Source organism: Pelodiscus sinensis, chromosome 3 (genome assembly GCF_049634645.1).
Source record: "Pelodiscus sinensis isolate JC-2024 chromosome 3, ASM4963464v1, whole genome shotgun sequence".
Lineage (NCBI taxonomy): Eukaryota > Metazoa > Chordata > Testudines > Trionychidae > Pelodiscus > Pelodiscus sinensis.
In genome coordinates this window covers 28,462,102-28,479,740 of record NC_134713.1, presented here as the reverse complement: position 1 = coordinate 28,479,740, position 17,639 = coordinate 28,462,102, and the positions used below count along the sequence as shown (strand labels likewise).

At 46.0% G+C, this 17,639-nt stretch overlaps 1 protein-coding gene across 2 annotated transcripts in view; it reads right to left on the bottom strand.

The window, feature by feature from the left end:
* MBOAT2 (membrane bound glycerophospholipid O-acyltransferase 2) overlaps positions 1-17,639 on the bottom strand; it is a 173,560-nt gene that overhangs the window by 110,742 nt on the left and 45,179 nt on the right. The gene's annotated exons all lie outside the window — the stretch shown is intronic.

Below are 17,639 nucleotides of genomic sequence, written 5' to 3'. Positions count from 1 at the left end.
ATAGTACCTAGGTTTCTCTAGTTTTCATAGAAGAAATGAGTAAAACTGTAGCAAATTATGAAGAACAGCAAATTCACTACCATAAAATTAATAGTAGGCAACAAAGTATATTTTATTTGTTGAAAACAAAGTATATTAAGCAGAGTTTCCTGTAAGGTGCATGCCAAGAATTTCATTCCCACCCACTCCCTCAGCAGAGCCACGCAGCTGCAGCCCCCGCTGTTTCTGAGGGTGGAGTCTCATGGCAGGTGACTGCCCACCCCAGGAGCAGCTGGGCAGCCACCACGAAGCCTGAGTGGTGGCTGCTGGAACTGAAGCCTGGGCTGCAGTACTAAAAATAGCACGGTGGCCTGGCTCTAGTCCCAGCACACAGGGTAGCTACCCGCTTTGTGGCCCAACCCCTGGGAGCAGCTGGGGCAATGAGGAGTACAGTTAATTCGAAGTACGGCATTTTCCCTTGGAGTACCGTGTCTACACGCGGTGAGCTATTTCGGGCTAGTCAATTTTCAGTATGGTGACTGGACACGACTATGCTAATCAAGCGCGGCATATTTAAATCCCACGCTTGATTTACAACTTCGGTCGCCTTCATTTGCCTCCCTACTTTGAAGTAGGGGGCAAGTGTAGATGTACCCTCATATATTAGGGAACTTTTTAAGTAATACCTTTAGAGGGGATTCAAGATGAAATTATGTATCTATTTTCAGCAGGGAAAGATTTTATAGCCAAGTTAGTAAATACAGGTTGGACCTTCCTGGTCTGGCAGCCTCAGAATCTGACCAGTCCCAGATGAGGGATTTTGCTGGACCATGGAAGGTCATTATCTGGCCCCCCTGCTACAGTCCCCCTCCCCCTACCTTGGACTGGCTGCTGGCCTCCTGGCCACCCCCCACCAGCCCTGTTACCATGCCAGTCCCCCCACCCACTTCCCTGCTAAGCCGGGCAGCCCAGCTCCCTGCACTCCTGGCCCCACCATAGCGTGCCAAGCTTCTGGCCCTACTTGGCAGCCCCACTGGGTCATACCTTGCAACCCAGCTTAGGGATGTGAACAGCCAGTCAACTATCCAGTAAGGAAATACTGGATACTGGACACACTAGTCGACTAGTTGCTTCTCCTGCTTGCTGTCTCTGTGAAAAAAAAGCAGCAAGGGCTGGGGGGGAGAAAAAGGTAGGGTGTTTCAAAGCGGCAGAGCCATGTGGAGCCCAGAGCCAGAACCTGAGCTCCACACGGCACTGCCACTTTGAAGCTCCATGGGGAGCACGACATCAGGCTCCATGCAGCATTTCAAAGTGGCAGCGCCGCATGGAGCCCAGGGTCACTCCCCCACTGACCCTGGGCTCCATGCGACACTGCTGCTTTGAAACATCACATTGAGCCTGATGCTGGGGTTCCCCCAGTGTTTCAAAGCAGCAGTGCCACGTGGGTCAGCTGGGTACCTCATCTCCATGCAGCGCTGCTGCTTTGAAACACCGGGGGAGCACAGGGCCAGTGCTCTCACCTTTGAAATACAGTTCAAAGGCAAAGGCACTCTTATCAACTAATTGAATAGTCGATGCAAATTGCATTGACTATTCAAGTAGCCCATTAATCTAAATTTAACACCTCTAACCAGCCTTCTACCAGGATTCTCTGGTCCTGGAACATCTGTGGTCATTGCCGGACCAGGGACGCCCAGTTAACAGAGGTTCAACCAGTACATGTATTCTAACCATATGTATTCTACATAATGGCTGTGTCTGCATTGGCACCCCTTTCCGGAAAAGGGATGCTAATGAGACACTTTGGAATTGCAAATGCTGCGGGGGATTTAAATATCCCCCGCGGCATTTGCATGAACATGGCTGCTGCTTTTTTCCGGCTCGGGGTTTTGCCGGAGAAAAGCACCAGTGTAGACGGGATCTTGTAGAAAATAAACCCTTTTCCGGAAGATCCCTTATTCCTACTTGAAAGGGTTTATTTTCCGCAAGATCCCATCTAGACTGATGCTTTTCTCTGGCAAAACCCCGAGCCGGAAAAAAGCGGCAGCCATATTCATGCAAATGCCGCGGGGGATATTTAAATCCCCTGAGGCATTTGCAATTCCGAAGTGTCTCATTAGCATCCCTTTTCCGGAAAGGGGTGCCAATGTAGACACAGCCAATAGGCCTTTACTAATGTAAGCGGGGTCAGGGTAAGCTCTACCCTGACATCTGGTGGTGAACTGTGGCGAGTGGTGCAAAGAGACTTCAAGGGCTGATCCCAGTTTGCATAGACACACTCACCCCGTCTAGTATGTGCTCCCAGCAGCCCAAATGGTCACTTTGGCCACTGTGGGATCCCCAGTCTCTCTATTATTGAGGCAGGGAGAATAAAAGTGTTGTTGCCCTGATTAGGCGAATCAAGGACAATGGAATGGTGGAACTGTTTATGACAGAGGGATTCGCCATAAACTAAGTAGCACTTGCTACACAAGGGGCATGGGTTCCAAACCCAGCCAAATTGAGAGAGGCTGGGGACAGGTCCTTGTACCTGGTGGTAGGGCCCTGTCTGAGGGTCTAAACAACACTGATTATACCTCCTCCTGTCTCCACTGTGGAATATCAGAACTAATTTGGATTCTATTAGGAGTCTAGTTGTGAGCTGCAGAATTAACTTCACTGGGGGCCAGTGGAGCCCTCTGTTATGAGCTGAACTTGCTGAACAGCTGAAATCACTGTTGCTGAGGGGAGCCTGGCGCTGAGCTACTAGCAGAGCAGCTTGCAAGGGACAACCAGCAAGCACAGGCGGACAGCGGCGGCAGCAGACAGCCAGTGGAGCAGCAGCAGGAGCAACCAGCTGGCAGCCAGGGGCATGGACCGAGACGGCAGGCGGAGCCAGACAGTTCGTGGGACAGCTGAGGCGGCTCACTGGACGATAGGTGGAGTGACTCGCGTTGACGGCGGTGGCAGAACCCTACGGAGAGGTGGAACCAGTGGCATACGGAGAGGCGGAGCCATCGGCGGACCACGTAAGGTGTATCAATCCCCGCCCCTCCAGGTTGGGATGGTAAAACCTTGCCAGGTGAACTTTTGAACCCTGGGGCGGTACTGACCAGGGGCAGAGACTCTTGGGGTGTTGGACTTTTGGGACTTTGGGGGATTCGTGGCTGGGGGGAGGGTCTTTGCTCATGTTTGGTCTATGAATCAAAGTTGTGGTGTTTTCCCAAGTTAATGCTGATGTCGGTTACCTCATGTAATTAAAGGTTTGCTGCTATACTGAGGCTCTGTGCTTTGAGGCACCCAGAGGTGTATGTAAGATTTCCCAGGTCACTGGGTGGGGGCTCGAGCCATTGTATTACCTTGTTAGGAGGAAACCCCTAGATACTGAACCCAGCCCTTGCTGCTATTAATTCGACCTGGCAGAAGGGTTACACTAACATCACTATTTTATTTACACAAAAATTAACATATTAAACACTATGCAAATTAATATATTACAATATCAATATTAAAATTGGAAAAGCTATTTACAAAATAACCATATAACAGAGAATGTTAAATGGTAATTTAAAACATGTGTTAAATACATCTGATCTCCAGTCATGTAACTCAGGATGGCCAATCTGCGGCTCATGAGCCACATTCGGCTTACGAAGAAAAAAACTGTGGCTCCTGACGGAACCGTTCCACTCACAGCCCCCAACGCACTACGCCCTATCCTGCATGTGCAGGCTGGGTCGCACACAGCGTCCCAGCCTGCATGTGCTAGCAGCCGGCTGCTGAGTGCAGGCAGCAGCTCCAGGCATGGCGGCAGCACCAGAGGCAGCTCCAGGACCTGAGCATAAGGTTAGTGGGGAAAAGGGATTGGGTTAAACTGGGAAGGGGAGGTGTGTGGCTCTGGGGGAGAAGAGGGGAACGGAAAAGAGGGGGGGGGAAGAGGAGAGGGGTGTGCACAGAGTGCCGGCCGCTCAGTGCATATGCCCCAACACTTGGAAGGAGATGCATGTGGCTGTAGTGGCGGCTCCGTCTCCGGGACCCGAGAATTAGGTTAGAGCGGAGGGGAGAGGGATTGGTATAGAGGGGGGGCAGTGCACGGCTCTGGGGGTGGGGATAGGGTTGAGGGTGTGTGTGGCTCTGGGGAACGGGAGAGGGTTAGAGCAGGGGAGGGGGGTTCCTGGCTCTGCAGAAGGGGAGGAGGATTGGGTTGGGGGGGGTGCCTGGCTCTGGGGAATGGGAGGGGAATTGGGTTAGAGCAGGGGAGGTGCCTGGGGGAGGAGACTGGGTTAGAGCAGCCAGTGTACTTTCTGAGACCCGGGATCCCCAGATACTGGCCCCAGTGGTCTCTGTCCCCTCCTCCTGGCCAGACCCACCCCCATGAGTACCCTGCCCCAGCACTCTGTCTCCTGCCCTACCAGCACAATTGGGGCCACATTATTGAGGCCTGGGGGGGTTTTGGAATGGTTGTTTTTTTGCATCTCACTTGTGTGGCCCCAACTGACTTTTCTGTGGGTCACTGACCCCTCACTCAAAACAGGTTCTCCATCCCCCTCATAAATAAAGACAATGCTGAAACATTTTGTGTTTAACATAATATTTTATTTAAAAATGAAATCTGGCAAACAAGCCCACAATTGGGGCCAACAAGCCCACAATTGGGGCCAAGCCGCCATCTGGCTGCAGCATCATAACACTCCCGCACGCGCACACACCCCGCCCCCAAACCTGAGCCTATCATACACTGGAACCCCCTGTACTGAGCATCTCACATCCCCAAACTCCTGCACCCCCACAGCCCCAGTCTTCTGTTACTACACTCCTGCACCATCCACACACTGCAAATCTGTGTCCTGAGCTCATCATACTCCCAGCCTCCCTGCCCTGAGCTCCTCATGCATCCCAGCCCAAACTCTTGCACCCTCACAGCCACAAGCCTGCGGTTTGCTCTGCACCCCAACCCTCCACCTGACTTCAACACTCTCCAGCCTGGAGCCCCCTCCCTGAGCCAGCATCCTCTTCTCTGCTTCCTCCTGCACCCAAATTATCTCCCAGAGCTTGTACCTCTCACCCATTCCCAGTGATTTTTTTGTGAGCCACAATAGCAGTGAAGACAGCGCAAAGGGCCGGGGCAAAGTTGTTGAGCCAAAAAAAAGGGGGGGGGAGTGGAAGAGTCACGAAGACCCAGGGAAAAGTGGTTAAAACAAACAAAAAACAAAACACACCCGTGCCCTGGGACGGATGTACCAGCACACCTATTTTCCCCCAGCGTGGTGCCTTTTTTTTTTTTCCCCCCCTTCAAAACAACTTTGCCCCGGCTCTTCATACTGTCTCCACTGCTAGCGTGGTTCTTTATCTGGAATGGGTTGACCACCCCTGATGTAACTATATACATGTTTAAGTTAATGTGCCAATTTTCATTGACATATATGGAAAGGATGGTATATAGAGTACCTGAACAAACAGTTGAAAGAAATCTATGAGCTAAAAAACAAATTACATTCCTGTCACTTAAAAACTGTACCTACTAGCATTACAAATAAAACCTAAACTATTGCATCACAATAGAGAAAAATCAGGTTTTTTCCTAGTGTGTGCCTCTCACAGCACCTTTATCAGAAGAAAGAGTTACTCACCTTGTGCAGTAACCGTGGTTCTTCAAGATGTGTGTCCCTGTGGATACTCTACTCTGGGTGCTGGTGCATCCTCGCGCCAGTGACCAGAGATTTTTCTAGCAGTTTCTGCTGCGCTGCGCACACACTGTGGCACTCCCTCGTGCCATTAGTGTCCATTAGGCGTGTGCGTGGTGCAGCTCCATCCGCTCCTTCTGTACCCACACTAGTAGAGCATGGGACTCCAAATCAGGGGAAGAAAGGAGAGTCGTGGTGCACCCACGTGGACACACATCTCGAAGAACCACCATTACTGCACAAGGTGAGTAACTCTTTCTTCCTCTTTGAGAAGTGTCCCCTTGGGTGCTCCACTCTGGGTGACTATAAAGCGGTAATCGGCTCATGGAAGCGGGATTGGAGTCCTGTCACTGAGGATAATAATGCTTGTCGGACAGCCATAGATGACGTGATGGAAGGTGCAAGAGCATAATGCTGTGCAAATGTGTGATCTGATGATCAAGTGGCTGCGTTGCAAATGTCCTCAAGAGGTACATTTGAGAAAGGCGGTTGTGGAGGACATAGCCTTGCTGGAATAGGCCATGATGGTACCAGGTGGTTCTTTGTTGTGGAGGGTGTAGCATATGTGGATGCATGAAAAGATCCTCTGAGAAGAGACAGCCTGTTCTTTGGATTATTCCGCAAAAGAGAGGAAGAGTTGAGATATTTGTCAGGCTCTTGTACAATCAATGTGGAACAAGTGCTCTGCGGACATCGAGTGTGTGCCATGCCGTGTGTGATGAGTCAGTATGCAGCTTGAGGAAGAATACAGGTAAGTGTATCAGTTCATTGATGTGGAAGGGAGAGGGAACTTTCGGGAGAAATTTGGGGTGGGGCCAAAGCATCACTCTGTCCTTGCTGAAAATTGTATAAGGAGGGGGTCTGCCATTAGGGCAGCAAGTTCCCCATCTCTTCTGCTGGAGGTTACTGCAACTAGAAAAGAGACCTTCATAGATAGGTATGATCAAGGGCAGGTGGCCAAGGGCTCGAAAGGTGGTTTCGTCAGGCTCTTAAGTGATTGAGGTCCTAAATGACAACTGGTGGGCAAATGGATGGAAAAGTGTTTTGTAGACCAGTGAGGAACCTTTTGGTGATTGTGTTTGAGAGGAAAGACTCATCTTCAGGGGTTCAATGGAAGTCTGCTATAGCAGCTGCATGAACCATAATAGTACTTAAAGCCAGGCCCGACTCCCTAAGGTACAAGAGGTAGTCCAATAGGAGGATGAGGAGAGCAGTTTCAGGCAGTATAGTGTGAGTATGTTTAAGCCACTAGGAGAAACTGTTCCATTTGTATAGGTATGTTCCCCTGGTGGATTCTCTTCTGCTGTTGATTAGTATCTGCTTTACTCTTTCTGAGCAGGTGTTTTCGGCATCCTGGATCCATGAAGAAGCCAGGCATGGAGATGGAGTTTGTGCAGTTCAGGATGAAGAACTGCGCCATGATTCTGGGAGAGGAGATTGTGTTGAGGTGGAAAAGTGTATAGATCCATTACTATCATTCTGTGGAGGTAAGGATACCATGTTTGTCTTGACCGCGCTCGTGCAATAAGAATCACAGAGGCTCATTCTGTTCTGATTCTGATAATGACCTTGTGAAGCACAGGGAAGGGTGGGAACACGTAGAGTAATGGTGCATCCCATTTGATGGAGAAAGCATCCCCTATAGGAGTGCTTCCCTAAGGCTGCTCTGGAACAGTAAAGATGGCATTTGCAATTGTCCTCGTCACAAAGAGGTCTATGTCTGGCTGATTCCATTGGCGAGGACCCGTGGCAGAATGGTAACTGACTTGGGAGAGTGGGTCTCTGGACAGAATGTGGCAAGCCAAGACTGACAGCATCTTATATAGAGCCTCGCCAGCCTGATGACATAGGCTGTGGTGGCCATGTGGCCTAGGATCTTCAGGCATTCGCGAACTGTCATGGTAGAGGTTGCCTGTACTACTGCTATGAGGTTGCATAGGATGTCGAATCTGTGTGCGGGTAAAGTGCCTCTGGCTGCGACGGTATCGATGCGTGCTCCTATAAAATCCAACATCTGAGTGGGATGGAATGTGGATTTCTTGCAGTTTATATGGAAGCTGAGGCAGAGAAGGAGGTTCATGGTAGTCTCGATCATGACCTTTGCCTCTTGGAAGGACATGCTTTTTATGAGAGTTGTCTAAGTATGGAAATATTATGACTCCCTGATGACATAGGCATTCCACTATGATGGCTAGAGTTTTGGAAAACACTCTGGGAGCCACTGAAAGGCCAAAAGGGAGCACTTGGTATTGGTAATGGTGACAGCTCATTGTGAACTGTAGAAAACGCCTGTGGGCAGGATGAATTGTTATATGGAAATACGCATCCTGTAGGTTGAGAGCCAAAAGCAAATTTCCTTGATCTAGTGCTGGGATTGTTTCTAGGGTGATCATCTTGAATCGGTGGTAAACTACATATTTGTTGAGCTTCTTCCTTAAATCCAGAATAGGCCTCCACCCTCCATTCTTTTTCTGTGTTAGAAAATAAGTTGAGTAGAACCCTCACCATTGGAACTCTGTTGGTACTTCTCTGTTGGTACACAGAGAAGGTGAAGTTCCTCTTGTTCGACGAGGGTCTCCTGAGATGGGACCGTGAACAGGGATAGGGTGTGAGGGTGAGCAGGAGGAGGAGAAAGGAAAGGGATGGACTAACCATATTGGATGAGCTCTAGGACCCATTTGTCCAATGTTACTTGAGTCCACTGTTGAAAAAATGGGCAGAGGCGATGGTTGAATTGTGGATAATTGGTCAATGGTGTAACCACAAGGAGAGTGAGTTTCTGGCTCTCAACCAAACCTTCAGATTTGCTGTTTGGATGTAGAAGGTTGGGCTGCCACTGGTTGATGTTGCTGGCGTTGAGGTCTACGTCACTGGGGCCTTTGTTTTTGTCAGAAGTCATACCTTGGTCATTGTTTGTATGTCTCCCTGGGCCTTTGGTAGTTGTAACTGGCTCTCTTAAAAGGGGGAAATGTACATGCCCAGGGTCCAAAGGGTAGTGCGGGAGTCCTTCATCGAATGAAGTACTTTGTTGGTTTTTGCAGCAAAGAGGTTGGTCTTATCGAAGGGCAGGTCCTCAACTTTTTGCTGCAAATCCCTTGGCACCCCTGAAGCTTGGAGCCAAGATATTCCACGCATCACAACAGCCAAGGCTGTAATGCGTGCAGTTGTATCTGTATGGCTCCCTGGGCCATTGTGGATTGTATTGCGGTGTGAGAGACTATGTGGCCCTCCTGCATGATGTTGAGGAGGATAGGCCTTTTGTGTTTATGTAGGAATTGTACAAGGTCCTAGAGTTTCGAATAGTTGGAATAATCATAATCCGCTAGCATGGCGATATATTTTGCTGCTCTGAGGGGCAGAGTGACCGAGGAGTATACTTTACAACCCATAATGTCCATTTTTGGTGGTATTTGTCCGGTGGTGTTAATCTCATATTGGGCTGTCTGGATTTATGTCTAACGGAATCGACTACCATGGAGTTTGGTGGAGGGTGAGTGAAAAGGAAGTCCCTTTGGTGTAATGAAATATTTTTGGTCTGCTCTTTTGTTGGAGTGATGGATGCCAGGGTCTGCCAGATGTTGTCTGATGGGTCCAAAAGGGAGGGCAATCCTGGAGGAGGTAGGACGTTTCAAAGTTCGCAAGAAGCGATATTGTTTTTCCTGAATCTCCTGTAAGTCTCGCTCTTGTGCTAATGCCACCTTTTTTAAAAGTTCCTGCCATCGGTGCCGTTTATTTTTGTTTGGGCTCTGAGCGTGCTCTCTGATGCGGTGCTGAAGTCTCAGACAGTGCCGTGCCAGAGGTGCCAGGCCTATTCGCGGTGCTGACCCTCGGCGTAGTCGGAGCTGAGGGAAGAGATCTGCCTGGGGACAGGCTGGTACTTGAAGCAGATTTGCCTGAAGAGGTAGAGGGACGTGCCTTGTCCATACCTTTCGGCTCTGATGTTGACTTTGAAGCAGATGATATGTTCTCGGAAGGTGGCTGAAGCGACTTTTCGTACAGGAAGGCTTTTAACCTGTTAGCGTGGTCACGGCGTGCTCTGACTGTCAAGTTGGAGCAGTGAGGCCACTTGTGTCTGGTGAGCTTCTCCAAGGCACTTTATACAGGCAGAATGCCCGTCTGAGACGGGCATAGCATCCTAGCACAACTCACACTTCTTAAAGTTGGGAGATCCCGGCATTAGGTGTACCAAGAAGTGGCAGGCCTTTGATGACGGAATTTTTTTTTAAACTATAGGATCAGGGTAGGGGGTCTTAAATATGGAAATCTGAGGAAACTCAGGGGAGTTAACCATTTTTGCTCATTTTTGTAGAAACAAAAGGGAGAGAAGAAGCTCCGTCTGCTGCCAAGAACGGTAGAGAAGGAACTGAGGAAGCTGCACTGTGCACACACCAACCGGACTCTAACAGCATGAGAGAGCGCCACAGTGCATGCGAGGCAGACACTGCTAGAAAAATCTCCAGCCGCCGGCACAAGGACACACTGGTACCCAGAGTGGAGCACTCATGGGGACACTACTCGAAGAAGAATCCCTCATTTGTGTGGGTCTTTGAGACATAACAGAAAAGAAAACACATTTTAAGTAAAACACCACACAAGGTACATCTATACTACACACTAGTTGCAGCATCATATAGGGCATGTGTAGCTACGCACTGCTATGAGAAACAAGCTGTTGTGTCCACATGTGTCACTGAAAGGCTCTGACAGTTTCCTGTGTCAAGCAAAAGCTCAAGCAACTAGGAGGCAGAGAGATACTACGCTGCTAAGAACAGCAGAATAGACTCGAGAGACATTGCTTGGGCAAAGCAGATAGCCAGGCAGGGTATACTACCCACAAGATTTAGGTGTATCTTTACAGCTGGTCCCCAAGTTGCGAACAATCGACTTACGACAGTTCGCAGTTACAACCAAAGCTGTTGTAAATGGCGGACCCTGAGTTATGAACGCGATCCATGCTTATGAACAGCGTGGTCACGTGTAACTCTATGGGGTCCGACTTACGAATGAACCGAGCTACCACCAATCACTTGGTCCGTAACCGGTTCGTAAGTCGGGAACAGGCTGTACTTGCTTAAGATGTGATTCAACATCTTAACTGTTATTTACACCTGTAGGGGGGCATACAGCATATTCTTTGGACCATTAGAGGATGTGTGCAGTACAGGCATACTTAAATTGGTAGGAGGACTGAGGCAGACACAGTTATCTTCAACTTAATTTTTTTAATTAACTAGCTTTCAAAATGACATTTAGTTTTTTCTGTTACCAATATCCTAGTATTTTCTGAATTTAAGAAAAACTGTTCCCACACTGGACTGAAAAACATACATAGTCCTGAGGTTTCTGCAGTACACACTTCACGATCTTTAGCGCTAAATAATTTCCCAGCCTTCAATATGGTAAAACAAAAATACTATTACATTCATAAAATTTTCCCATTGTTTGCATCAGTTGCATTCTTGACAATATGCAGATATCTTCAAGTACTAACACTATTTCAGGAAAATCTCTCTGTTTAGGACAACACTTGAGCACAACATGCTTAATTTACAGCATAAGTTCCGTTCTGAATTGACACCACAGTGTTTTTATCTTTTTCAAAAACACTTGCTCATGGCTACTCCATTTAACATCCTCCCACCAAAGGGGGTGGCAGCATTCCAAGCCATTAGACACATCTTTTATTCACTGTCTATTGTGCAGTAACTGTACTACTCATGGATTATGTTTTCAAGATAGCACAGTAAGGAGGAGGAAGTCAGTATTTCAGATTTGTTCTTCCACAAAGCTATTTTATCTGCAAAATATTTTAGTGGACCATCCATAAAGGTTTGTTGTAATATTCAATAAACACACTACTTGAGGCTTTTATTACTGCTCGATTTTAGTGTGTGCTTAACAGTGATTTGATACATGTTCTTTGTCCAAGGGAACAGACTTTTCAAAAACATTATTTACCAAGCTTTTTATTTCTTTTAAAAACACTTTAAAGAGAATCATAACATGCTTTTGTTTGGATCTTTTTTGTTTGTTTGTATGTTTCAGATGTTTTTAATCCTGCTTAAGTTGCATTTTAAAAAAACAAGTGTTGCCAGCACTTTATTATGTTCCCTTCCTTAATGAGAGACCTGCCACAACTGCAGTCATTGGAGGTGTTTAAACCGAATCACTTTTAGTATCAATATTGTTTTCTTTTACTTTCTAGGACTTGCTCCCTCACACTTGACTGGATTCAATGAACTTGGCTTTAGTGATTTTCTAGGCATGATTCAAAAGTCATGTTTGACAGGATTTTGAGGGACGGATAAGGGGATATTCCTGGCTATCATCTGAGAGAAGAAAGGCTTTCCTAGAATTTTTCATTTTTACCTTCTGCTAAAGCAAATCACCATCTTCATTTAAATACCAAAGGATAATGTGATTAATTTATTTGTATATATACACACCACTTAATTTGTATGCATTTAAACACTAAGGTTTGCAGAATTCAGCATGACCATTTTTCCATGTCAAATCAAGAAAAAATAAGACTATCCATTCATTTTTTTTTAATTTATAAAATGACAACATAAACTTGTTCAGTACTCTAAGGAAGGGATAGAGTACCTCCATTCCATGGGCCACATGCTGTTCATTAGGGCTAACCACTGGCAGGCCTCAGAGGTTTTGTCTACACTGCGAGTTTTTGCAGCATAAAACATGTTAATGAGGGACTCATTAGCATAAGTCATGATATCGTTAGCATATTTTCTACCATTTCTTTTTGCGCAAGGCGTTAATCACCTGGTAACCACAAAAATTTCTGACATGCAAGAGTAAATATCAGGATGATATTTAATACATATTTAGCTGCCTTTTAATTAGTTGAGATTCTAGATAACTAGTTTTATACCCAACTGATGAACATTGCTCTGGGGAGAAAAATCTTGAGCAGGCGAGGACAATATTTTTCGATGGGGGGCCACTCCAAGATTTTAGAAAATGGTCGAGGGCCGCACGCTTCCATGATATTAATGGAGGAGGTGCAGGGTGTGGGATGGAGGTTGGGTGCAGAAGGGAGCTTGGGGTAAGGGACTGGGGTGCAGGGGAGAGAATGGAGTTTAGGAGGAAGTCTGGGTAAAGGAGGCAGTTGTGACCTAGGGCAGGGGACTGAGGTGCAGGGTCTTGGGATGTGACTTAGGGCAGGATGGGATTGTGATCTGGGGCAGGAGAATGGGGTGGCAGATCTGGGAGGGGATATGGGTGCAGAAGGGAGGCAAGAGTGGGGGGCAGAGGAAGGAAGGGACTGGGGGTGCCACAGACAGGCTCTGGCCAGCGACTTACCATCCAGCAGCCAAACAAGCCTGCCTGCCTGTAAAGCAAACGGCTTGCAGAGCTTAAAATGTTTCTCAACTAGCCAGCCTGCCTACGTGCCCAGCCATGTGCTTGTGTGAATAACTAAGCCGGAGGAAAAGGGACATGGTTCTTCATGGCTGCCTGTTATTCAAAGAGGCAGTTCCCATTGGCCAGTTTCTGGCCAGAAACCGGCCAATGGGATTGTGCTGGGAGCGGGGGCAGCGCCTGAAGCTTTTCCCCCTTCCCTCCAGGATTACAATTTTGAAAAGGCAGCCATGTTTCTGAATGGCATGTGGGGCTGCAAGACAAGCAGGGAGCCTGCCTGGGGCTCCCCGCAGCCTCTGTGGGCCAGATCTGGTGGCTCAGTGGGCTGGATCCAGCCCGCGGACCATATTTTGTCCAAGGCTGATATAGCATCTGCAGAATTAATAGTGCCTTAGGGTTTAGTTTGTACATGTATTTGTGTGTGATGAAATTTAGAACTAGAGTTTTGAACATTTGGCCTTAAAAAATTATTAAATATCATTTGCAAAACACAACTTGATTAATTTAAAGTCATAGTACCAAGAAAATTGTAAATGAAGGGCACAACACCATTCTCAGAATAGCATATCAAGGCAAAGTACTTGCACACACAATATAAAGCAACATACATCTTATAATCTTGCCATTCCTAAGGAATGAACATAAAGCCACAGGATGAGTTGATTTTTTTAGTAGTTTAAAGTTAGATATTAAGACACATTTTAAATTAAATATATTCTATATCTAAATACACTATTGTATGCAAACCAGCAGTTCATACACAAAATGAGATTTACGCATATAAGAGTCCGCTACTCCCCAGCCAGATACTTTGTGTGCAACACACACAACATTGCAGCAGAAAGTAACAACTTCCATAGCTCCCATTCAGCAGCTTATATGCCATCGAAACGGAAATGATGTCTCCTAATGACCAATTCAGTAAATCAAATGAAGCTTGTCTCAACTAAAATGTTATTCTATAAAGGTACGTCTACGCTTGCTCCCTAGTTCGAGCTAGGGATGCAAATGTAGGCGACCAAAATTGCAAATGAAGCAGGGATTTAAATATCCCGTGCTTCATTAGCATCATCTCGCGGGCGCGTTACTCTGATCAACAGCTGATTCGAAAGTGAAAGTGCACACCGGGACATGTTAGTTCAAATCAAACCCCTTGGTTCGAACTAACGTTACTCCTCAAAAAATGAGTAACATTAGTTTGAACCAAAGAGTTTGGTTCAAACTAACACATCCCGGCACCCCCTTCCTGTTTCGAATCAGCTGTTGATCAGAGTAACGCGCCGGCAAGATCATGCTATTGAAGCGCGGGATATTTAAATCCCCACTTCATTAGCAATTTCAGTTTCCTACCTTTGCATCTTTAGCTTGAACTAGGGAGCAAGTACAGACGTACCCTAAAAGAATACAAAAAAGAATTAGCAAATATTAGCTGACTCTATAAAACACAAAGTCAAGTATTTTCCTTAAAGCAATACATTTATTACCCCCACCATTCCTAACAGTAGCACTGTTCATTCACAATGGTGTGAGACAAGAATTTTTAATCAAGTCTTATTAGCAGTATTACTATGCCATCAGGATGCTGAAGAGGAACACAAGTTGTATTGAATTCTTCTAGGTGCAACTCATGCTGCCACTTCATTTTGTAGGGAGTCTGATTTATTTGACAGCGATAGTTTGTTAAAGTAATAAAGCATGCAACAATGATACCATGATTCAGACCTCATTTGCCTGTAGTCAAATTGTTTGGCAGTAGACAGGAGAAGTAATGTGCCTGGCAAAAGTATCAGTAAATGTTCTAGCTTTCAAGGATTACTGAATAAATACAGTGCCCGGAAAACATGACTTTTCTCTTCTAAAGTTTCTTGCAGTTTTCTCTTGCTTGATTAAAAGAACAGCTTTATTGATCCAGATTCAGAGGCAAAATGAGGACAGACATATGGATAGATTTTAAGCAGCAGGCTGCAAATTATATAAAACAAACACAGGAGAAGGGCACTACCTCTTGCCCATCACCCATGCTCTTCTATTGAAGGCTTTTAGTTGGTTCCCGTTCGGGGGTTACAAGGCTTCTTCTACCACATAACATGTGACTCAGGATAGGTTCTCCTCAGCCCACTCCTTCACCTCAGGACTCAGCTCACTAAGTCCTACCACCATCAATATTGAGGCATATCAGTGGCATTTCTGGGTACTATGCCAAAAGAAGTACTGTGAAAATGATCTACTAAAGGCTAAAAGTGATTTGCACACAAGTCAGATGGATTTCAGATACAGCCACTTTTCACTACTCTTAACACTTGCCGTTCCAAGAAAGCGTTTGTGTTCAAGGATGAACACAGCCTAAATACATATTCAATTTGAACACTATTTTAAATTTCAGAAAATATAGAAAGAAAACTACCTGCTTAGAGTCTAGAGCAGGGGTCTCAAACTCCTGGCCACGGGCCATCCCCAGCCAGGGCAGTGCACAATCTGGCCCAGCAGTCCTGGCAGGCCAGGGTAGGAGGTGTCCAGTCCAGTCCCCAAGCCCTGCCACTTCCCACCATCACTCTGCCCTTTCCCCACCATGGCACCCCATCCCCCAACGGACGCAGGCTCAGGGATTACTGGAGGGGGGATCCTGGCGTAGGGTGACAGCTGCGTTTAGGCAGCCACACAGGAGAGATTCAGGGGCCACCCAGATGATTAGCAGAGCACCCATAGCTGCCCACATGTGTTTCTACTGGCAGTGCACATATGCATATGCCTTGGTGTACATAAAACTTATTCTGCACATGGATGGAAAAAGTTAGCAGAAACATTGGTTGTGAGTATTGCAAACACCTCATGCATAGGAAAACAAAGTGCATGCTAGAGTCTGTGTGTACACGTGTGTGTATATGTGTCTGTCTCTCACAACTCACCCCCACACCTTCCTTTTAGGGAACTTAACATTTGTTAGCGATTCTCCCTCTTCCCAAAGTGAATCTGGGGCAATTGAGAAACATCAGCAGTTCAAAACCAAATTACATCTTTTCTGTTTCCCCTCCCTCGTTTTGCCTGTTTCATGAAAGTAAATCTCTTACTATGTGTTTGTATGGTGCCTAGTACTATGGAACCCTACATTCAGTTAGTACCTCTAATCTAATGTATGCATAGAATTCATTATTAAAATAGTATTTTTGTTTGTTCCCTTTAAAGGAAAAAAAAACCAAAACACATGAGTGCTATTACGTACACTCAATTCTAGCTTTAAATTATAGCAAGAGAATTCAAGTTAGACACTGCCAAACTTCCTCACTACAAGGGTTAGGAAGGATTAAACACTGAAATAAGTCACTAAGCAGGTTGTAGAATCTGTCACTGGATGTTTTTAAGACCAGTATAGACAAATATCTGTCAGGGATGACAATCCTGCCTCAGTGCAGAGTATTGGACTAGATAACCTCTCAAGGTAATACGGGTGTAAGCGACTAGTGACTTAACTAGTCGCTTCCTCTTACTTGCTGCCTCTATCAGAGAGAGGCAGCAAGGGGGGAGAGCAAGATCTGATGCTGGGGGGGGGGAGCCAGCTTAAAAGCCAGTTCCACCCAGCACCATCTCCGTGGGGAGAAGAGGCCGGGACACAGCAGGGAACTGGCGGCGCTTCTGCCTTTGAAATTTAGCAAGTGCAGAGTTCTTTCTACATTTCAAAAGCAGAAGTGCTGCAGGGAGCCTGGGGCGAGCTGGGAACTCAAGCAATCCCCCACTAGTCCCACACTCCCTGCTTTTGAAATATACAAGAGTTGGGTGGGAAAGGGCTCTTGTACATTTCAAAAGCAAGGCACCAAAGGAAGCGCAGGGCCAGCGGGGGACAGCTTGAATCCTGCGCTGGCCGTGCTCCCCAAACGCTTCCGCCTTTGAAACATAGCAAGAGATGGAAGGGTTCTGGCTACATTTCAAAGGCACAGGCAACCTTTCTGACTAATCACATAGTCATTATTCGATTAGTTGATTAATCTAAATTTAACATCCTTACAAGGTACCTTCCAATTCTACATTTCAATATTCTCTTACTATAAAACTAAAATAGTGTCCTAATGTGAATACTTTTTTCACATTTTTTTCCTTTTTAAAACAATTCAGAAAACAAAAAAAATTACATTTGACATGAACTAATATTCACTTTCATCACACAAACCCTCTTCCCATCCCAGGATCTTTTCCTTGCATTAGTATTGACAGTTATAAAATTGAATTAAATATGGATTAATCATGTATTTGCAATCTAAGACTATTTATGATTAAGCAATGAGAAACGTATTAACAGCTGAACATTGAGAATTTCTTGGTTTCTTTCTGCAGATAATAAGTGGGCTAAGTGCTCAACATTTCAAACAGCAGACAAAAAGGACAATATTTTTCCCTACAAACAAGCCAGCTTTTGTGCAAATCTAGAGTGTCAAAACATTTCAGTATTAATGCCAATAGCAATGACATATTAGGCATGGTTATAAAGAGATAATGCGTGCCAATAAGACAAAATGTAGGCAGATATACACCTTATTTCTTCTTATAAACAGCCATACAATAAATTTCTAAATAACTGGTCATAGTCTTCATTTAAATAATTTTACAATTTAAATAAAGAAACCT